Source organism: Artibeus jamaicensis, unplaced genomic scaffold (genome assembly GCF_021234435.1).
Source record: "Artibeus jamaicensis isolate MK-2021 breed Jamaican fruit bat unplaced genomic scaffold, CSHL_Jam_final contig_588, whole genome shotgun sequence".
Taxonomy (NCBI): domain Eukaryota; kingdom Metazoa; phylum Chordata; class Mammalia; order Chiroptera; family Phyllostomidae; genus Artibeus; species Artibeus jamaicensis.
In genome coordinates, this window is record NW_026521895.1 from 8,257,658 (window position 1) to 8,282,105 (window position 24,448).

Genomic DNA, 24,448 nt, shown 5'->3' on the forward strand with positions numbered 1-24,448 from the left:
ACCAAGTGGTCACAGCAGCCAAAATCTGGCAGGATTTTGGCAGAACTAACAGGATTAACAAATTGAAATATATCCAAATAAAGAAATACTACTCACCAATAAAAGGGCATTATGAACTGTGGGAAGCAAAACCAAGGCCTGGTTCACAGCGGCAGCAGTGACTGAACGCCAAGGGTTTCTCTGGCCAGTGTCTCTCCCTCTGATCTATGACATGGGGAATATCTTTGTCAACCTCTTTACAGGCCTTTTTTGGCAAAAAAAAAAAAAACAATTAAAATAAAAGAATGTGAATTCTCATGGTGAGCCTGGACCCTGCTCAGAAAACCACCACGCTACAACCTAAGCTGAGTGAGCTCGTGACCGCCACCCCTGCCACAGGTTTCAACGTGGAAACTATGGGGTAAAAGAACATCAGCTTCACTGTGTGGGACGTGGATGGCCAGACGAGATCTGGCCTCTGTGGCACCACTACTTCCATAACACACAAGGTCTCGCCTTTGTGGTTGGCAGCAATGACAGAGAGCGCATGAACGGGGCCCAAGAGCAGCCCCTGCAGATGCTGGCTGCCAGCAGAGGAAGAGCTCAGGGATGCTGTCCTACTCGTGTTCGCAAACAAGCAGGACCTCCCCCAAAGCCCTGAAGGCCCGAGATCACGGACAAGCTGGGCCTGCACCCTCTGCCCTTGGGCCACCTTTGTCGCCAGTGGGGACTGGCTCTGAGAGGGACTGGACTGCATGTCCAATCAGCTCGGGAACCAGAAGTGAGCTGCGCTTCTCTGCCCTCTCACTCCTTCTTTCACCCCCTCTTTCCTTCAGGAAGCAGCCGTGCCTCTGTTGTGTGAAGGCCAGAAGCGGTCTCCATGGTCAGTCCCATGGTGCTTCACCATGATGTACCTGTGCAGACACAGCCTGCAACCCAGTCTTTATTTAATGTAACTCGTTCCTGTTTCCAGTGAAGCAGTTTCTGGCACTCCTATGCAATATTACTCAGCTTTTTGTTGTTGTTGTTCTTGTCAAGTGAGAATCAACCCACTGTTTAGTACTAAGAAGAAATTTTAGGCACCCAGGGCCTCTAGGAGTCGCTCTCACATCAACCCAACACTCCTGTGGGCTTTAGGTCTGTGTTGAGATCTGTTTGATGGCTGTTTTTTAACCCAAACTCAGTGCATTTTTTAAAATAGTTACAAGATAAGGAGACACTTGAACACAGAGAAGGGAGAAGTGTGCCTAGTGTAGGTTCTGCAGTAATGGCTTGAGTCCAGTTTATCCCTGGTCTCCACCTGCCTGGAGCATGCAGTGGGCAGAACCAGTCACAGAATATTCTGCATGGTCACTTATGGGCCCTGCATGGCTGCGTTGCTGGGTCTTCCACATCCCATAGCGTTTGCTTGTACCTGTGCTTACACCATTGTCCTGGGGATGAGCTGGGGGCTGTGGCCACCACTCATGGACCCCTTGGAAGGACCTCAGCCTTCCCTTCGGTCACATGGGGGCTTTGGTGGGACCACTCTGGCCAGAGTAGCAGCCCCCCATGGTCCCCATGCATACTCACTTGCTCCAGGTTGCCTGGGTCTTACCAGTAGGAGTGCAGACATGTGACAGGTCACAGAGCCAGCTCCTTGGAGCCCCCATCCACTGTGCTTTCACTCCCTCAGCCTGCAAGAGTCAGATTTGACATCAAAATCAACAACCTCTGTTTTTCTTTTGTATTTTTATAAACACTGAAGAAGATGGAGCTGTTAAACTTTATTTTGGGGGACAACCTAATAACTGCTTTGTCTAGCATCATGGAACCTCTTACTGTTTTGAATACATGATTAGTAATCAACTGTTTCATATACTTGTTTTCAGTTTTCATTTTGACAAACAAGCACTGTAATTATGGCTACTAGAATAAAATCTTTTAACTATTAAAAAAGAAATGAACTATGGATACATAGAATAACAAATAAATATCAAAACATTATGTTGAGGAAAAGATGAAAGACACAAAAGTGTACATGGTTTTGTTTATATTAAGTCCAAGAACAGGTGAGGGTAATCTAATGTAGAAATCAGAAGAACAAATGCCTTGGAGCAGAAGAATATTAACTAAAAAGAGGCAGGAGAGAATGATAGAAATATATCTTAATTGGTGTAATGGTTACAGAGGCTTATATATTTGTCAAAGCTCATTAATCTGTATTCTTAATGTATACATTCTACTTCATGTAAATTTTACTTAAAATTTTTGAGAAGAAAAGAAAAAATCAATCTCTAATTTTCAGGCCTGACATCTATAACATAACCTTTGAAGTTGTAGACTCTTAGCAACAGACTGTTGTCAACAGAAGGTGGCTATCACCAATCCAATGCCAACAGGAGTCCCCGACCTGGGGTGCAATAAAAGGAGAAACTTTCTTCAGGTAAACAGTTTGCAAACTGGATAAAATGCAGGCTCTGGAGTAAACCCAAGGTGCACTCCTGAGAGACAAAGGAGAGACCTGCTTATAAAGTGCCCACCCTGATCCCTAATTGGTCCATTTTTACACAAACAAAAAATCCAAATTTGCAGTTTGATTGGCCCAGATAATGTATTCTTATTGGCCATAACAGCATGTTCTAATTGGTTGTTATAGAGCTGCTCTGATTGGTCAATAAAGATGCAAATGAGGATATAGCTACAGATCTCTGATTGGTCAGGGCAGGCCTCAGTTCATTGGTGGAATTAAGATTCCCAGAAATCCTTCATAAGGGTCAGTTCTGCCCACAGGAGCACAATGCAGAAGGCTGACATCTCAGCCTGTGGCTTCCTACTGAAATGCGGCATGAGTGTGAGTCCACTGACAGCAATGTCTGCTAGACTCTGGTTATGAATTTGAGCCCAATTTGCTGCTAGAAGCTCTTCTTGGTAGTTATATTTGTTCTCAAAGCACATCCGAATGCTTCAGAAGGCAAGCACCAAAACAATCTTTTTTATTTCACACATATTTTAGCATGAGGTGGCATACATCTTTACCCAGTGTTACTTTTAGAAGTATGAGCATTTTCTAAACATGGGAGGCAGGCATAGTTTTCTGTTGAAATCTGTGTACCTCAAGTTTGGCCTCCCTCACCTTCTTCCCTTCCTTCCTACCTTCTTTCCTTCCCTTTCTCCCTCTCTTGTTTTGAAAAGAATTTGAAAAGACATCAGAAGCAAATTTACTATAAAAACAATGAAATCTACAGTTCAAAGCCCCTCATTGCTTGGGCTCCCACAAAGCTCAACAAAAAGCCCTAAAAATATGTTCACACAGTCATATGTCTTTGTAAAATTTTTTAAAAAGTAAAAAGTTCACTATAATGAATTAAAACCACTGTCTTTTTTCATTTTGCCTTTTTCTTTTATTACATTTTCCTTTATATCAAGTTTGTAGGACTGGCTACAGACATTCTGGGGATTCAGCTAAATTGAATTGGGAATATACTTAATTAGAATACCAAGTGGAATACATGTGTCATTTGTAGTCACTTCCTTGTGTAGATAATTGCTAACCATCCATGTAGGCATGACTTTCAGAAATAATTCTTCTCACCTACCAATTTGCCCTCCACCTAAAGATTGAGGACCAGAGGTTATACTGCAATACAAGTGTGTCCTGAGTCAACCAGCACCCAGAAATCTGTGGGTAGTGAAGGAGAAGAGAGTTTGAAATATAGCAAAGTAGATTGTGGTCTGTGAAAAATTCTTCCAACCACCACACATATAAATGTGGTGATAGAAGATTCAGTCGTCATCAGCAATAAGTCAAAACAGAAGCTCTTTCTTGTCGGGGATATATTTGATAATGCAGTACATACAATTATAAATGTACTATAAAATTTTTTGTTTCTGATGGAAATCACATGACTCTTTATTTATTAGAATTCCTATATTTGAAAAATGCAAACCTATAGTGGTACTAAAAATATTGAACATTTTCATGTGCAAAGTTGCATATTTTCTGCATTCCAACTATCAAAAATAAGTTCAAATTTTAAATCAACCAGGCAAAAGAAACTTTTATTTCCTATTTTATAATAAGAATTATAAAATTTTTGTCCTATAAAAAGGTGACCAAAATACACAGCCAAGAAAATGTAAAAGAAAAGTTTATCTCCATGTGATAAGCTATTAGCTAATAACATTAGACTTCAGAATGTTTGTGGTATTTATTGGCATTCTAAAAACTGAAAGTTGTTATTTCTCACCCCAAATAAATATTCATTTTTAAACCTAACATTACATTTTAAAGAAGACCATCGGCCCTGGCCAGCTAGCTCAGTTACTGAGAATATCCCTCTTATCCACCAAAGTTGCAGGTTCGATCCCCAGTCAGGGCGCATAGTAGAAGCAACCAATGAATGCATGAATAAGTGGAACAACAAATCAATGTTTCTCTTTCTCTGTCTCTGTCTCCATCAATCCCTCCCTCCCTCCCTATCTCTCTAAAATAAACAAATACATATTTTTTTAAAAAGACCACCAAATTTTATAAGCTTCAGGCCCCACCTCAGTCCACCCTAGATGGGATGATCAAAATAATATGTCAGCAACCTAAAAGGATAAAAATAAATAAATCAAACTAAGCAAATGAGGCAGTGAAGATGTAGAATAAATAATGAATAAGCCAGAGACCTAAGAAAGAGCAAGTTACAAACAGAGGTAATATCACACCCCTCTTCCCAGCCATTCTGCTTTTCTTTCTTCTCTGTTACTTAGTCATGACCTCAAACTATGGTAACAAAAAGCCTTAAAATGGTAAAAACAGTATGAGGGATTTTTTTATCCTTGCTACATTTTGGTTCTCAACAAGGATCACCTACATAAAATAACTCATTGAAGAAAAGTTTTCTCCCTTTGGGGAAAGACTCAAACTTTAACATTTTTCACTTACATAAAAATTATTCCAATGGTATGAACAGTGTGAATAATTTGATCTATTTATAAAATATTGCCTCTCATAGAAAGTGCTGGTCAGTATGTTTAGATAGACTCAATTTAAGAATTTCTATACAGCAAACAGTCAATTTCAAGTTGAAATTGTGGTCACAATTTGGTCCAACTGAAGTGTGGTCACAACTGAAGTCTCTTTCTTTAGTGTAGCCCACAGATACTAGGAGCAATCTTCTGCTATGTCTAGCCATCTTGTTGTAACTTTTGCCTTTCGTCACATATGGCTAAGGGTTCCTCTTTTTATTTTTGACCTTAATACCATTAATTACACAAATAACATATTGTTGTGATGCTGCAAAATTTTAGAAGAAAACTCAGAGAATAAATGGAAAATTACCTAAGTGTTCAATAATATAAGAAATGATGAAATTGCTTTAGAAATATCATTTTTTTCTTGTTCAATGAGGCACATTTAAAAAAAGTGGCATGAAAAATTTTACTAGATATGTCAAGTTATAAAAAAGGAGTTGACAAAACGTTAGGGGTAGTATGATTTAAAAACCTATTAATATGTGAAAAGAAATAAAATGTATAGAAATATTAGCAAATACATAGAGAAAAGATCCAGAAGAATCCATCTAAATTGTTGAAGTGCTAACCTGGAAAGGAATGTTAAACACAAGGTGTACAGGGGACAGAAGGGGACTGGAAGTGTCTTGGTGATCACTTCACAAGGTATATAGATGCTGAGTCACTATGTTGAACACCTCAAATTGATATAATATTCCATGTCAACTATACTTTAATTTGTAAAAAGACAACTACATAAGAGGATTTGTGCTTGAATTTTATAATCAGCATGTAACCCCCATTTCTAGAACAATGCTTGAAAAGGTAGATACTAAATAAATAGTTGTCAAAATGAATTAATGATTAATAAATGAATTAATGTATTCTATAACTTTAAAGCAAAAAATAATCAAATTTAAGAAAATACAAGTGAGTAACAGCAAATGGAAGTTACCCAAAATCTGTTCACCTGAAGAACTGTTATTTACAGTTTGGATTGTATTTATCAACTAATATCTTTATTTTTGTTATATACTACATTAAAACAATATGTAATATTTAGTGAATTATTTTTTCTAATAAAAAATACTACAGCATCTTTCCACACCAGAAAATATATCTCTACATAATTTCTAATGCCTGCCATTCTAGTCTAGCATTCAGAATTTTTTTATTCAATTACTCTCCTTAATTTAAATGCCAGTAATGTTCATTCATTCCTTCAGCAAACAGTTACTGAAAATCTACAACACTTCAGGCAGGCAGGAACTCACTCAGCTGTGGAAAGAATTCAATAATTAGTGGGGGGTGGGAAAGACACCTCTTCAAATGGCAATTTTAGTTTAGGAGGGGAAAAGCCATTATATAAATAAATAGAAAGATAAACATATAGTTTTAAAATATAAGAACCTCTGAAAAAAAAGTTGCTCTGCATACAAACATAACAGGAGATTAAGTTAAGATTAAAGAATCCAGAAACATCCCTCAGTGAGTGTGCAGTTTCAGGTGAGCTTGCAGATGGGTTGAGGTTAACCAGATGAAGAGCAGAGAGCACTTCGGGCAGTGAGCACAGCAGGGAAGAGGCTACCACTTGTGGAAACAAGAGGATGCCAGGACTATGGAACACTGTCGTTAGGGGAGAAGAGGTGTTCTAAAGTAGGTTTCAAGGTCAAATTTTAGGTTTTTACTCTAAATACAAAGGGGAACCACCAAAGACGGTTTTGTTTTTGTTTTGCTATCCGTCCTCGATGTAAAGCTATAGATCAACTTTTTTTCTTTTCTTTTTAAGTTCACAAACCACTGAGAGCAGAGTGGATTAGAGGAGCCAGAGTGAAAGAACATTGATAAAGAAGAGTGAAGCCCTGGCTAATGTATCTCCGTGGATCGAGTGTTGGCCTGCAAACCAAAGTGTCGCTGGTTTGATTCCCAGTCAGGGCACATGTCTGAGTTGTGGGTCAAGTTCCCAGTAGGGAGTGTGTGAGAGGCAACCACACAATGATGTTTCTCTCCCTCTCTTTCTCCTTCCCTTCCCCTCTCTCTAAAAATAAATAAATAAAATCTTTAAAAAATGATTTAAAAAGAAGAGTAAAATGAAGGTTCCCTGGCTTGGAATTGTAAGGGTTTCCCATGAATAGCCTTTGTTGCACAATGACTTGGCAAAGAAAAATGGCAGCCAAGAAAAAGACAAACGCCTCTTACAGCACGTGAACGCACACAATCTTTCACATGTAATCTCAGGATCTTTATAGAACTCTTCAGGTGCAAAACCACAGCTTTAAGACATGTTACCATAACCAGCCCATGCCTGCCCCTCCCCCTCTTCTCTACCTGCTTCTGCTACCTTACCTCTCTCCCTCCCAGGAGCCAAGGGCCCCTCTTTTGTCTGTGTAGCTTTCTTCCTGAATCCATTCCTTCTACAGCTCACTTATTATGCCTTTGTAACTTTCTAAATAAACTTTCTTTTATGAAAAAAAAAAGACATCACCATCCCCATCAACAGCAGAGAGAAATTAGGGCTTGTTTAGCAATTTGTCTTGGCTTCCATGGCTCTTGGCTTCCTTCCCTCCCCGCGCAGAAGGCACAGACACCTCAGAGGCCATGGTCAAGTTAACCTTAAAATATTAAAACTAATTTGCATTCTCTGTGCACCTACATACTCATAAAAGAAGGTGAGTACCCAGGAGGAATGTGCTGGGAGCAGAAAGAAACTGATATGGAGCTGTCTCCTTACGATGAATCATTTAGAATGAACTTTCACAAACTGGCAAGTGATGACATACCTCCCCACATCTTTCCTGTGGATATTTCCTGCCTGGCACTTTACTGTGACTCTTCTATATTACTAAAAACAATTTAGCAAAACATGTCAACAATAATTGAGTCAGCTTTCCTTAATCTCCAAGGTGCAGAAGCCTAAAGTTAAACTGAAAGCATTAATTCTGAACAGAGAGATGCTTTTGTTGTTTATTTTGTATGCATTTCTCACTGGTCTTAAATGAAAGGCAAAAGAGTGTCATTTTTCTGACCCTGATGAGGTAGTGAATCATTTGTGTTTAGAGTGTTCCAGAAATATCAGAGAACATGGTATGTCCTTTACCCGAAGGAATAAGGAAAATATCAATCAGTTTCCAGTGCCCTGAAAAACTGGGTCTCTTTAACTTTCTGCCATGAAGGTTAAAGGAAAGAGTCCTACCGCAAATCTGAAGGTCTCTTCTTTGCTGACATTCCATGGAACCTCTCCGGTTGCTGCTGCAACCCATACGGACCCTCCCCTCCTCTCATCCAGCATTTATATGCTCCTCACGGCATTACGCCTCTCGTTATGTGGTATGGCTTGCCTTTGCAAGATCCTGGAGAGTAGACATCATATCTAAGCCTTATCTGCATTCCTTGTAAAACTAGTGCAGAGTTTAATAAGTCATAAAAGCTCCTAAAAGTTGTGGGTGGGGGCAGTAGAGTCTTTGAAAGACAAGATATTCTAGACCTTAGAAACATTTACATGATTATTAGCTCATCCTCTCATACGTATATTCTGAATCAGAAAACCTAAATGTGGCACACTCAGAACTGCTTTCTAGGAATCCGCTGACCAAATTCTAGCTCTGGGTCTGTCTCAGTGACAGAAGCAGCCCCAACCCGGAGGAGGGTAGAGACCCTGGAAGTAACTTGAACGCTGTGTCCCACTGTGCCCTGGCTTGGGCTCAGCCTAAACATGTCTTTAGGGGATACGGACAGCCAAGAGCAGCTATTTTCAACCTTTTTCACCGCATGGCACATGGAAACTAATTACTAAAATTCTGTAACATACCAAAAAATACATTTTTGCCAATCTGACAAAAAAGTAGGTACAATTTTGATTCATCCACACTGTATGGCTATTATTGTGTTGGCTGTTGCCATGTTTGTTTGTTTGTTTGTTTGTTCATTTGTTTGACAATGCATGGGACAAGAGGTTAGTGCCCCTGACTAAATAGTCAGATATAGCATGTTTTAAGAATTCTTGCAGCACACAGGCTGAAAATCGCTGCCCCGGAGGAACTCCAGGCCCAGCAGGGGGCCTGCTCCTCCCCAGAAGCTGCCAGAGACGACCAAACACAGTTTGCTTCACTCCCTCTGATCCAAGTTCCTAAGCTCATGTTACCCATAACCCAAATAGGCAGCTTCCCTTCACAGAGGAGGCCCAGCTCACGGCAGCTGAGTTCACGGGGGTATAAAGACCTTAAAAGAAATGGGGACCAACGAGCAGAACCCTGCACTGACCACACTGGGAGGGCCACTCAGGGAGCCACGATTTGAGAAGCCAGGACACAGTAGAGTGAGGCAAGAGGAATGAGAAGCAGAAACTTTACTCTGAGAAATTGTTAAGGAACTGAGAGTGTTTAGCAAGAAGAAAGAAGGCTTGGAAACAGTCTTCTAGAATCTGAAGGAAAAAGGCATATGAACGACGTTGACCATCCCAAAGCTAACCAGATGGCAGAATTAGAAGCAGGGATTGAAGCTCATACAGGGCAGATGTCCTACTTAGACTGGGTTCCTCCAAAAACAAGCAAAGCTTGGGCATTGCTGCTTTATTGGAGTATGCACCCTCAGAGAAAAAAAATTAAATGAAATAAAAGAGATGTGAGGCAAGGAAGGAAGGAAAGCAAATACAAGATGGTCCGTTACGAAGCTGCCCACAACTTCCCTCAAAACACAGCTGGTCACACAAGACATTTCTGGAGAGGTGGCTTCAGCCAATGCACTTTGCAGCATAGTGGAGAAAGTGCTGGCAATTTATCTACTTGATCCTTTCTGTCTCTTGTCACTGCCCACAAGGCATAAATACCATTACCCTTCTTAGTTACCATTCTCTGTCCCTTCAAGGGGCAGAGAGTGACCCAGAGTCCCTGTGGGTCCAGTGGGTTCTGGCCCGGGCACTGGAGTTCCGGCAGCTTCCACAACAGTGAACATGACAGTAGTTATGCCGAAGCCCAGCTCCTCTGCCCAGTAAGGTCAGAGACAACTCTCAGGTAAGAAGATGAAGTGATCACAGTGGCAGGTGATTCCAAGCCTTTTAAAGTACAAACCAGCAGGAAGTAGGGCTCGTGGCCAAGGGCTGGAGACAGACAAGGATGAGCAGATACCAGCTGGTCCACAGACAGCTCAGCAGGTCTTTGTAAGATGTTGCTTTCTAGTATCTAAAACCATCCAGTAATGGAAGAGACCTGTGCTCCTCAAACATGTGTGAGTGAATACCTAGAGATCTCGTCAAATGAAGAGTCAAATTCAGCAAGTCTGGGATGAGGCCTGAGGTTCAGAATGTCTAACCAGCTCCCAGGTGATGCCCTGTTGCTGGTCCCCAGACTTCGCTCTGAGAATTAAGTGGATGACCTGCTTTACAAGGTGGTGAGTTGCCCATCCCTGCATGTGTCTTTACAGATTCTGCACTGCTTGGTCTTCTGTCACAAAGTCAGAGATTTTGCAAAGTCTTGCCTGGAGTAAAAAATTGAGCTAAATAACTACTACAGAACTTTCCAAAGTATTGATTTCTTTTCCAAAACTTGATAAATACTCAACTAATGATGAATAATAGTTAACAAAGAAGAAATGCCTTGCTAGACCGTATTTATTGCTCGCTTTCCAATGACTCTTTATCAGACCCAGAGCACAATTAGCTCAGATCCTGACTGAAATTTTAGAGCTTGTCCTACTGATGACTGACCAGGAACATGTGTACTGCAGTCAGTAATCAGCATGACTGGTGCTTGTCTCATCTCCTCCTTTCTAGTGTCCTTCCTGATCCACAAGAAACTCAAGAAGTAAAGGAAGAGGTGATAAAAAGTATAGCCGGGACATCTTAGGACCATTAGAGACTTTCTCCTCCAGAGATTTATGGAACCTGAGTTAAACTAAAAGTAAAAAGGCAATCATTTCACTGCACTCCCTGATGAATAAAAAACAAAACAAATCTCTTCAACCCAGAAACTCAAGGAACGGAAGTTCCTGAATAGCTGGCTTTTCTAGAGAGATGAAAGTTGACCCTGTGTGTATACATGTATATACACACACATACACACATATACATATATATATTTTTTAATTCTAATTATTCAGAACCACTCAGAACTGCTGTACAAATCTGAATTACAGATAATTACTTCTCCTTCCTTTTCAATTAATTTCTCCAATTCTCATATTCTCTATGATCCAGGAGGCAGGACATCAGCCCCTTTAAGTTTCCACCACATACATACACACTGCGCCCAAGTGCAGAAGCTTCCTTCCACTCAGCGAGCTGGAGTCGGATTGGATTATGACTGCCACTACTCCTCTCTGCCACCTGGTGGCACTGTTGAAGACGGGTTCCACCCAGTGAGCTTGCCCACTGCTGCAGTCTCCTGGTCCAGACCCCGGTAAAGATTTCCACGGTGCCCTGAGGGAGGCTGAGCCGTCTCCCAGTGCTGAACTCAGCCACACCGCTGCAGCGCTTTATTTCTTGCTCTTTCTCAGTCACGCACACCCACTTCCCAAGGCGCTGGCCAGCCCCTGTAGATGCTGTTAAGGGGCTAATTCCAATACCTGTCACCTTGCAGATCCAGAATCCTTTTCCCTTTCCTCCCCAAAAGGAGATGTACAGTTAGTATTTTATCCCTCAAAAATCAAAAGGTTTTACTACACTCCTCTTTTCCTGTACAGTCTACACTAACCTTTCTTAAGAAATCTGACCTCAGTGAATCCCAGGTGCTCTAATCCAGCCTCCAATTCATTTCCCTGGCTTCTTAGACAAGACACCAGACATAATTAAAGTCTGTATTCATGTCTCACGGGCAACATTATAAACATCAGGGTTTGGATTGTGTTGTCTGGTATGTTTTTTTAGGTTAGTAAACAAGTGCCCTTTGCATAAGAAAAAATTATAGGTTCAAAGAGATCCTTTGACTTAACTCCTATCACAGAACTGGTATTTGGGGAGCCTTGATTTAAATCATCTCTGGCCTGAAGCCCAAGTTCTTTGCTTACCATACGCCCTCCTGCCTCCCTGCTCAGGGCTCCCTGAACAGGTCATCACCCCTCTCCTCCAACCTAACTCCCTCTTTTTTAATGCATATCTCTATGCTCCAGCTGAATTTAATTACCACATTTTCTCCAAAAGTGAGCAATACTTCCCGATCTTCATGCCTTTGCTCATGATGTTTGCATTTTCCTAAATTGCCCTTTATTTCTTATCTGTCTTTTGAAACCCTAATCATTTTTTAAGGCCCAGACAACACATGAGCTACTCCTTTAAGTCTTAAAGTCCCACCCCGATTGCAATTTCTTCCTCCTTTGAACCCCTATAGCATTTACGCATACTTTCCTTACAGTGACTTCATTCCTACATTGCAGACATAGGAGGACATACTGAACTCAGGGAGAGTGTATCTCTAATTTTTTATTTCCTGCAGTACTTGGAATAGTATCTTCTACTTACTAAGCATGTAGTAAACACACACTGAATGGAATTTCATTGCTGAAACACCCCTAAATCTTTAGTAAAATTCTCCCTCCAACCTAAACTTGATCCCTCTTAAGTGTGCTCTAATCCCAGGAGGATTCAATACAAAAAAAAGAAAATACCGAACATAAAGTAAAGGATGGTACTGGGGGCATTTTTAATTGGTTGAGAAAGTTCCAAATGGTTCTGAGGGCTGGGAACTTCTACTGACATATGCAATGACCTTATAAGAAACTAATCCATCCCTGCAAGGACCAGTGAGGAACTGCGAAGGGGAGATTGGGGATGTCATTTCATAGAGTTCTTCACACTCTCTTCCCTTGGGTCCCATGACACCATGCTCAGTTTGCTCTCCTGCTATCTCACTGGCTGTCCCCTCTCCTCAATCTCTCAGTGCTGGAGTGCCCCAGGGCTTGGTCCCCTGTCTTCAAGTATTCTCTTTACATACTTTCTCCATAGGAAGGTGACTTTTTCCACCTGAGCAATTCACAATCCCCTGGAACTGATTAATGAGGAGCAGAGAAGGGGACTGGTTTAAGTCATTTAACCATTGTGACATTTTCCCAGCTTCTGACATTGGCAGTGACCTGCAGACTGTGAATGACGGGCAGTGGATAGAACTAGAACTTAGCACTTAGGCCTCTCAGGGGACATGTGATGACTTGCAAGACTGGTAAATAAAATTGAATACATGCTTGCTTGAGAGGCATGAGAAACCACCCTGAACAAATGTCTCTCTTTCTGCTTTTCTTGATGGTGATTAAAAAACCCCACAGACAGCCTTAGCCCTCATAAGGCAAGTCAGTGTTTGCTTACATATACTAAATGTTTTGTCCTTTGGGGTCTTTTTGAAGATGGAAGAGATTCAAAAATGCAACAGCCCTTTATGCTCATTTATTGCACTGCTGTTAACTTAAAGAATGCCACTCAAAACACATGCTGATTGCTGTGTCTTTTTCTGTTGTGGAAGGAATAGCTAGGTCTCTGAGATAAAGCCAGGCATGTCTTTCTCCTGGGATACACAATTGTTGGTGTGTGTGTGTGCATCTATGTGATTGAGTATATGTGCATGTGGGAGGATGTGTATATGTGTGCTCATGTGTGTGTGTAGGTGATGTGAAGGGAGTTCTCCTCACCCAGTTCTATTCCCTGGGGCTTTGACTGCATTTGATTCCATTCTCCAGGGGCAACTGCTGAACCACCTAGTTTTCTTCCATGTGATATACCAAAGAACTTCCAATTAAATGGGTTGGTGGGAACCCTTGGCAGCTTTTTAGGGCTGTGCTTGATTTTCCTGTCATTGTGAGAATTTTAACAATGGTATTGATTGGAAAATAAATGTTAAAGAAAAAAGCTAATAAAAATTAACTTTTATATAGATACAGACTTAAGTCATTTTAGAAACTATCTTTAAAATTGGAAACCCAGCAAGAAAGTCTTTTACTTAAATCTTCATAGGAAGATATGAAACACACAATTCATAAACTCATTCCTCTTAGAATAAAATTTTAGTTACTTCAGAACCTCTAATTGCTTTGAAATTTTGCCTTATCATGTCCTAGATCTAGATATTAGGGACCTAAAGTATCCAGATTTAGAAAAGAGGAATCTAAGTCACATTATCATGGCCAGTGATCTCTAAACATTTTTAATTACATACCTGGTCAATAAAATACACTTGAACATTAACCTGTCCTTATTTATACTTACATGCTTATTCATTATATATGTGTGTATATATATGTATGTATGTATGTGTGTGTATATATATATATATATATATATATATATATACTGCTGCATAGACTATCACAATAACTACATAATAGAGATAAAAAATTTTAGTCCCTGATTTCAAACTATACTACAAAGCTACAGTAATCATGACAGTATGGTATTGGCATAAAAACAGACACACAGATCAGTGGAATAGAATAAAGAGCCCAGAAATAAACCCACACATATATGGACAATTACCTTACAATAAAAGGGCCAAGACCATACATATCATAGGGAAAGCACAGTCTCACCAATAAATGGTATGGGGAAAACTAGACAGGCGCCTGTAAAAGAATGAAACTAGACTGTTACATCGTATACAAAAATTAACTCAAAATGGATTAAAGAATTGAATATAAAATCTGAAACTATAAAATTCCTAGAAGAAAACATAGGTGGTAAGTTCCTTGACATCAGTCTAAGTAATGTATTTTGGATATAAGTCCAAAGGCAAGGGACCCAAACAAAGCAAAAATAAGCAAATGGAACTACTCAAACTAAAAAGCTTCTGCACAGCAAAGGAAATCATCAGCAAAATAAAAATGCAACCTACTGAATAGAAGATCATTGCAAATCACACATATAATAAGGGGTTAACACCCAAAATACACAAAGAACTCACACAACTCAACAATATAGAAAACAAACAACCTGATTAAAAAATGGGCAGATCTGAATAGATATTGTCCAAAGAAGACATGCAGATAGGCACATCAAAAGATGTTTACTGTCACTAATTATCAGGTAAATGCAAAGTAAGACCACAGTGAGATGTCACCTCCCACCTGTTGAAAAGACTAGTGTCAAAAAGGCAAGAAATAAATGCGGCAGAAAAAAGGAAATCCTAGTATACTGTTAATAGGAATGATAATTGGTGAGGCCATTTTAGAAAACAATATGGAAATTACTCAAAAAATTAAAAATGGAATTACCATACAACGAAGTTGTCCCACTTCTGGCTATTTATTTTAAAAAATACAAAAAAAAACACTAATTCAAAAAGATATATACACCCCTATATTTATTGCAGCATTGCTTAAAATAGTCAAGATACTGCCCATTGATAAATGAATGGATCGAGAAGATATCATACACAAATACACAGAATGGAATACTATTCAGCCATAAAAAAGAAAGAAATCTTGCCATTTGCAATAACATGAATTTGAGGGTATTATGCCACGTGAAATAAGTCAGATGAAGAAAGACAAATACCATATGATTTCATTTGTATGTGGAATCTGAAAACAAAGCAAAAACACACTCATACATATGGACAGGAAGAAGGTTGGAGGGAGGGTGATACGGGCGAAAAGGATCAGCTGTGCGATGACAGATGATAACTAGACTTCCAGTGGTGAGCGTTGTGTAGTGTATCTAAACTTTAAATTATGCTGTGGTATACCTGAAATATATACAGTGTTGTGTGCCAATGTTACCACAATAAAAAACATTAGGTTAAAATAAAATAAACATCAGTATTTATTTTTTTAATTTATTAATGGTACAAAAAGATTTTTTGCCTCCCTTAGAAATCCGATAGTAATATTTTAGTGAGAGCAGTGATGGAATACATTTCCTTGTTTGTGAACTTTGGGGTTGTGTTGAAAGCTTAGTTTCAATGGTCTTTTTAGAATTAATGGCTCACACTATCATTAATTAATTTCTTAAGGCATATGACAGAGGCCCATTGCTAATGAGACATGAATTCTCTATTAGTTTGCAAGGGCTGGAAATAAAATACTATAGACTGTGCAATTTAAACAACAAAGGTTGATTTTCTCAAAATTCTCAAGGCTAACTCTCTGAGATCAGTCAAGGTGTCAGCAAGGTTGGTTCCTTTTCAAGGCCGTGAGGAAAGGATCTGTCCCAGGTCACTTTTCTTGGCGAGTAGATGGTGACCTTCTCCTTGTTTCTTCATATTATCTTCCCTCTATGCACGTCTCTATGTCCGAATTTCCTCTTTTTATAAGGACACCCGTCCTATTAGATCGGTGCCTATCCTCATGGCGTTAAGTTAATCGTTGAAACTCACATACCTCTGAAAACATTCTGTCTCTACACAGGTCGACTCATGGATTAGTGGTGGAAAATGGGGAGGACACAATTCAGATGTGAACAGCTCTACCATTGACCTTGATTTATTACCTAATACTACTTCTATTATGGAAATCTTTTAGGACTCCTGCCCACTTAACCAAGCTCACATAAACTGCAAAACAACACAAGGTGCTGGAAAAAAGCAAACAAATGATGCTTCTGCTATGCAACCCAGACCCTTCCTTCCCTCATGGTGCCCTGACCATCTGGCACGTAAACTAGTTGAGGGCATTACTAATTTTTTTACTGCATAGAGTAAAACTCCAATTTATTCCTTGTTATATGTATATAAATATATAATCTTTGTACATTAAATAAACAAAGAGATACAAAGTCTCTCTTTTTCCAGTGCCAATGTGTTATCCTCTAGGTGTGATCCCTCCCCTGGCAGACCTCTGACCTGGACCGTACTCTGGAGAAGCCACCTGCACGTTTTCCAGGTAAGACCAGGAAAATAATTCGTAAGAGAGCCTTGGGCTGTGCAGTAGAATGTGAAGTCGTGCTGCAGTCAAACCCAATCCAAAAGGCCCACATAATTTATGATCTCACTTTCTCTTTTAATTGTCTCAATACACAGGTATTTAACTGTTCCCCGAGGTTGAAGGCAGGGGACTGAGAATACTATAGGCTCCAGCAGCACTTCAGTAGTTCTCTGGAAAATTTGGTTCCGTCTACATAGTTAGGAGCATTGCTGAAAATGTCATTTAGAAGGTATCAGCATTGTCTGAGTCATGGTTTGATTGAATTTGTAGAATAGTGTAATGGGAACTGTGTCCTCCACAAAAGTCACAGGTAATAGTGACAATGGGGACTGGGGGTGAAAGAGGCCAAGTATTCCGTACAAGTCAATGAGGCAGACAGACAGGTTAATGCACTGGGTGCTGCTGGCACTGACCTCAGTGGATGGAATGGCCATCCTAAGGAACTGTGGTGGTAAATTTTTCTATTGTTTATAAGGAATTTGGCCAAATATATTCTAGCTCTGGAGACCTAAGGGGGCCTACGAAAAAGCAACAATGCAGTGGCCAAATGACATTCAGAGGAAATCAAGGGCCTGCCAAAGGGAAAGGTGCCCCCACTAGGAGAGCAGGAAGATGCACCATGTGGAGGTGACCCTGCAGTTCTCAGAGCTGGACCTCCACCCAAATGCAAAACAGCAGGAAGGCCCAATAAATGGAAATTGTGTTTGATGTTCTTCGTGCTCAAAGTGCATTCTAAACTAGCACAAAGTAATTAACTGTCTACAGCTCTGGGTAGAAAGGCAATAGCACAGGTGGGCAGCACAACTCTAATCATGGCACAAGGGTAGAACCAGGCCACAGCCTCGGTCCTGTGGGACCTGGTGGTGCTTACAGTTATGCTGCTCCACTTCACTGACCTAAGCCCCAGGCACACCAGGCTGCTGTATGTTGCTATGATTTTTATTGATAATTGAAGGATAAACTTATGTCTCTACTCTATGAAACAAACTGCCCCAGTCAATGCACTTTGATTACTGTCTTTCTTGAATTGCACATACTTCTATAATGATACCAATCTTATTACATCGTGATTTTATTTTTAATGACAGCCTCCCTTCCTAGACTATAAGATCAGGGACCATGTCTAATCCTTGTCTTTCCAGTGCCAACACAGATCTTGATACCTCATGGCTACTCTGTAAGTGTTTGTGGGGACCTCACCCTCTGCTGAAAATGCCTTCAAGCCTCCGGTGCTATTATGCACATGGTCTCATGGACCCATCACAATAAACCTGTACATTTGTTATCAGTATAGTTACTCTCATGATAAAGATAGGGAAGGTGTGCTCAGGGGAGAGAAGTGGCTTGTCTAAGGTCACAGAGCTTCTCAGCTACAAAAATAGGACTTCCACCCAGAAATTCTGATGCCCAAATTTGCACTTTTTTTACCACCCTATAGCAAATCCATGTCTTCTACTTGGTGAAACAAGGAGGCTCTCATACCCAGTAATAAAAGAACCAGGAACAAAATTCTCAGTCTATGCCCTGGGTGGTGTAGCTCAGTGGATGGAGCAGAGGCCTGTGAACCAAGGAATCATGGTTTGATTCCCAGTCAGGGCACATATCTGGGTTACAGGCCAGTTCCCAGCAGGGGACGCACCAGAGGCAACCATACATTGATATTTCTCTCCCTCTCTCCTTCCCTTACCCTCTAAAGATAAATAAATAAGATCTTTTTAAAAAATTTAAGACAATTGCTTTAAAAATTCTTAGTTTATAAATGAAGAAACCAGGAGCTACGAGTTCTTTTCTTATACTGATAGAATACCTAGAAGTGTTGCCAGATATTCCATCCAATGAGTTAATGAATAAATGAATGAACAAACTGCCAGCCTTTAAAGTACAGATTTCAATTCTCACACAGTTTAGCACTGGTGACCTAATGTGAGAATCTAAAATGTCCAGATCAGGCCTGAATGGAGTGATTCTAAGAGGAATCATGTGTGAAGTACATGAGTTGTCCCTAGAATTGAGAATTTTTCCCCCACGAAGTGGGCACCGCACTAATTCTGCTAATGGCGGCCACCTTTGCCTTGACTATCCTGAAGAAAGAATAGGCACAAAGCCCCGTTTGCCCATTGGTGTCACCTCTGCAGTTCCTTGAGGGTTCTGGACAGAGTTTCTCAGGTCGGGGTATTGAGAGTTCTCCAGAAGAGAGACTTTGGAGACAGATGGACTGGGATGAAATCCTGGTTCCTCTCTCACTGCCTGTGTGGTCCTGGGCAAATTCCTTAACCTCACCACACCACAGCCTCATCTGAAGCTGGGTTGATGCTAGTGTCTACCGCCCAGGGTTTCTGGGAGAATTCAATGGGGTAAAGTTGAGGCAATACCTAAACCAATGCTTCTTAACTTAGACTCCAAGGACCTGTGGAGTTCCTTAGATTTTCCAAAATCCATAAAGTCTATGAGAAAGTAATTCTGTGTTTTTATTTTGATGATAATCCAAATATGACTGTTGATGTACACATAGCCCATGTCATCTTGACAAATATGAGATTCCAGTGGCTGCCTATGTGTTTGTGTTCACAACCAAGCATGCACCTAGCCAAGGATGAGCATGTTGCCACACATTGTGCAGGACTTTTACACATAGAAAAGTGACGGGGAAATTGAGTCATTATATGGCACAGGACTGCTGAAAGCTAAACCTCCAGGTGCCTGTGCTATAGAAGTCAAGCGCTATATTTATGTTTGCAATAAATACACGAGAAGCATTCTTTTGTTAAAGAGTGCTCTCTCTTCCAGTGTGGAGACTGTGCATTCTAAATTGACCAACCCATTTATAGTTTACCATGACTGGATTGTTAAAATAGCAAAATAATGATAATGAAGATGACTACAATTCAAATAATGATCGGCAATGATTAAAATAAAGAGGAAGCAGTCGTGAGTAAAACAATTATGCCGATACATCTTTCTATTAACACATCTGGTTTTAGAAATTTAAATCTAATCACAATCTACTCTTCAATGTCATTAATATGAAATTGTTGTTTGGAGTTTTGTTTATATATAATTTGTATTTTTTATGGTCGTGTAGCATTATCTAGTTTTATATTTTTGCCTATTTAAGGAATTTTGTGATAAAAATGATATGAGGTAATGCTGAAAGTCTGCAAGAAGTTATTTCCTTTCAAAGAGATCTGTGTGCAGGTCTAAAATCCTCTGACAAGGAAACTAACGACCGCAGGGCGCAGGCGGGAGGAAGGGGAACCGCAGGGCGACCTCGGATCATTTTAAGAGTTTTCATTGCAGTTATTATTTGACTTTCCTCTCTGCTTTCCTAGAAGGAGAAATAAAAGACAGTAGGGACATTCTCAATGACCCAGAATGGAATGCTATCAAGCACATTCAAAACTACAAGGGGAAGCGCCTCACACTTGGCATAGCTGTATCTCATCATCGGAAACAGCGAATGGCGCGAGAACTGGTAGTTCTCACTTAGTCACTTAAAGACTGATTTGTCTGTGCAGAATTCATCCCAAAGCTGCTCTTACTATTCGTGACTACAAAGCCCACACATCTGGGCATGCTAATTCAGCAGTCCTGTTGCAGGAAACCAGCTGAGAATTATCTCAAAGTGACCAATGTCAGTTCCCGTTTTCTCCGAGCCTAAACAAAGATGTTGTTTATTTTTTTAAATCCAGGGAGTGTAGGAAGAGGATGACTTTTTAAATGTCTAGCTACTCTTAGGTTGGCATCCCCTTTGCCTCTGTCAGTGAGCAGCATGTGCTCCTTTCATTTAAATTCCCTGCTTAGGTGCCCTGGCCCAGGTGGCTCAGTTGGTTGTCCTGCACACCAAAAGGCTGCAGGTTCTATTCCCGGTCAGGACACATACCTAGGTTGCAGGTTCGATCCCCAGTCAGGAGGCAACTGATTGATGTTTCTCTCTCTCTCTCTCTTTCTCTCCCTTCCTCCCTCCCCCAACACCACCCCCCTCTCCTCACACCTCATCAGTACAATATATCCCTGGGTGAAGGTTAAACATATATATAAAACAAAATAAATAAATTCCCTGCTCTGGTAATCTTACTGTCCCAGACAAAGGGGACAGGAGTGACAGTACCAGTGTCACAGAAGTGAAAACCCAGATGCTGGGTTAAAATTCGGTCAATTCATGTAAAAATTTGTTTTCAATTCCTAGAACCTGACATGAACGTCATCAGTAGCTGGTTAGACTGGTTGGGCTTAGCTAAGGGGATAAGTTACCCGCCCAGAAGTTCTCACTGCCTGGGACTCGCCCCAGAGTGTCCTGCAGGTGGCACAGCGCCTCCCACATTTCCTTCCTCCCTCCAGAATGGATATTCTCAAGGAAGGGAAGCAGCATGGACCAGAGGAAGGCACTAACCCCCAAAGAGCAGACACACAGGATTTCCACAGATGCTTAGTGGGAGAACTTGGGCCAGTAACCATGACAGTGACTCACAGCAGTAATCTGTGTCTCTTCGCAAACATTTGAACTCAAGGTTTAGATTAAGAGTCAGCTGTGGTAGATGTAACTAAAAGCATAAAGGCAAAGACAGTAATGGCAGCTTTATTTTCTGAATAGTTACTAGGTCCCAGGAAATCCTCTAAACACATTACGCCCCTTATCTCATTTAATCCTACAACAACTCTACAATATAATTACTATTCCCACTTTCCAGATTTAAAAAAAAACTGAGGCTAAGAGAGATTAAGTGATATAAAAGTCATATAAATAATAAGCAAGAATTCTAACTCAAGCAACCTTATTACAGGATGTCAGCCAAGTCACTCTGCTATAAGCAGACAGAATCATCAGTTGTGATAAGAGTAAGGCACTAGAGGAATAAACCCTGAACTCCCGCATCTGGGCAAGTGATGAGCTGGCCTGCTCAGTCACCCCAGGCCCTGCATCCCACTCCCTTCTCCCAGACCACATCCGAGCTGTGCCACAGAGGTTCATCCCATGTATCCTGGTTGTGCAGCTTTTCCTGGGTTCCCACGAAGACTGATCTCTCATTTTCACATATATCCTCGTAATAATCCCTCACCAATGCTTTGAATTAACAGGGGTATCTCTCCTTCTTGCCTCTCAAAAGCCTAACACGTAAGTAAATTTGAAACTATTATCTAGCAGGTTCTCAGATTTTGGTGCACATAAGAATCATTGGGAATGTACGTTAAACTAGACTGCTAGGCTGTGAATCATGTACTCACTGATTTCACTAGGCCTAGGATGAGGTCCAAGAATTTGCCATTTCTAACAGGCTCCCTGGTGGTGCTGATGCTGATGCTACAGATCCAGAGGCCACACTTTGAGAACCTTGGTCTCCAAAACATCAAGAGTATCAGAAGTAGCCTCACCTGGACTTGTTAGAAATGAGACCCTCAGTGCCCTCACAGACCTAATGAACCAGAATCTGCATTTTAACAAGACACTCAGGTGATTTCTATACTCACTGAAGTCAGAAAAGCACCACTAGAGTGGTCCATTGTTCCCAACCACCTCACATGAAAAATAAGAGGAAACTTTTAAAAATGCCAATGCCTGGTCCACACCCAGAGGTGCTGACTTGGGCTGGTGGTTTTGTTACCTTAGGTAGTTAGCTAGTTATATATAAGGAAAGGAAGCAAAAGGAATCAGATTTTGTGGCACATAAATCAACCAGGGAACGTAAGCCTGCTTGCTTCACCAGGAAGCTATAGCATTCAGAGACTCAGTCACAAACTCCAGAGGACTACCGCTGAGGAGGCGTAACCCTTGGAGCGAACAGGAAATGTCCTCAGGAGCACTGCCTGCCCTACAGTACTGGATTGTCAGGGGGAGCAGGACAAGGTAAGCACATGGGCAACAGAAGTCAAAATGATGCAGGGGGAGGAGCTTGACCAGAGAGGCTGGTCAGTGTAACCTGGGAAAGAGATCATTTGGCTAGGGGGTGGGCCATCAGAAGCTTGTGAAAGCTGGAGAAGTTGGTTGGTTATTTTGAAAAAGCACCTAGTCTGCCCCAAACCCAAGACAATGTAACCCAGCTTAAGGAAGAAGCTCTCTCTCTCTTTCTCTCACTCGGGAATACATGCTCACCTCATTCGTTCACTCATTCTCTTCATAGCAACCATGTAGGTCTAGCAGCCACACAACCAGCAGCCACGCAGACTCCAAACACAGGCTCCAGCAGAAGCCTGGGTGCAGCAGTGCAGCAGGGAATAGCGCTAAGCTGCCTGCATGGAGACTGTGAACACTAGCAGCTGCCAAGCTCCAAAGGACTAAGCTTTAAGGTGAATTGGAAACTGTGGACACTGGCCTTTGTTTTGGCCTCACTGAAGACACAGTTGAACTTTTTCATGGTGGGATGGATGAGATGGGACACAGGGTCAGCTTTCTATTTCCACCCAAATAAATCTTGCCACACCACAGTCTGCCACGTGTGGGTCTGTGAAATGCTTTCTTCAGGATCCCATGAAAGAGCCCCACTTCCACTGGCAATACTTCTGTGCCGATCTGAGCCTATCAATAACCAACGTTGTGGCTGCAACAGCCCTTGTGATTCTTATGATTGCAAGACACCTTCAGCAAAATCTTTAGAAAACTTTGAAAAGGTACAGGCTTATTACTTACAAGACACGAAGCACCTAGGACCACACAGTAAGTTCGAGACTGCAGGTGGAAAAAGCACACATGTGCCCGGGATGCTGCCATTATTGGGGCCTAGGGTGAGGGATTAGGGTTTGGGGGGCTGACTCTTTACTGGTTAATTCAAAACATAAGATCAGGGATTTAAATTACAGAAAGAGAAAACAAACTAGTAGCCCTAATGGCCAAGTTACTCAAATCAACCAAGACCTTTAGAACAAATGCCCCTCAGCAGCAGAGGAGGAGGCCTGGCTCAGTACCCAGTAGAGCCTAGAAGTGTGCTTATCGGAGACAGTCATCTTTGGAGGGGATGCTGTCTCTGAAGTGGATGCCTCAGCAATCAAAACTTAAGTTTCAAAAAAATAAAGTGTCTGGGCTGACACTACACTAATCCATTGGCATTTTCTTTGCCCCATACTCACAAAATCTGTACCTTCTGGAAGGAAAATGGGTGGTCACTATAATATTTATTGGACTGACAAAGGAAGAGAAAAAGTGAAAATAATTTTATGTCTGAATCTCCATTCTGGCCAAGACAGGCTTCAAGTTATAAAGGACTGAAGAATAAAATGAGGTCAACAAAATAAAATTATTTCTAAACCCAGCAAATATTACTGCAGCACTGATCTGCTGACCCAGCAGAGGAGTCAGATAGGAAAATATTCTCTTCCCAAATTAATATGCATTTGTTCTCAAAATGAAGTGTTGCACTCCTGCCTCCTTTCCCTCTAAAGCACTTTTTCTCCCTTCCATTTTTTGTTGTTTTGATTTTTAATAAGATATGTGACTTTACACAAGTTATTCCAGTTTCCTGTGATTCAAGTTTCTCAACTGAAAAATCTAGACTGACTATTAGCTCTTAGAGTGTGAAGACAGTTGGATTCATGCGAGGTGCCCAGCACATGCCTAGCTATATAATGAAAGCAGTGAACAGTCAACCTGGGACAACTATTGAGGACAACTTGAATGATTACATAGCTAATGATCTATAATACCCTCCTGAGCACCTGCTAA

At 41.0% G+C, this 24,448-nt stretch overlaps 1 pseudogene; it reads left to right on the forward strand.

Moving 5' to 3' along the window:
- Positions 1–211: 211 nt before the first annotated feature.
- LOC119036696 (ADP-ribosylation factor 1-like) lies at positions 212–764 on the forward strand (annotated as a pseudogene).
- Positions 765–24,448: the final 23,684 nt, after the last annotated feature.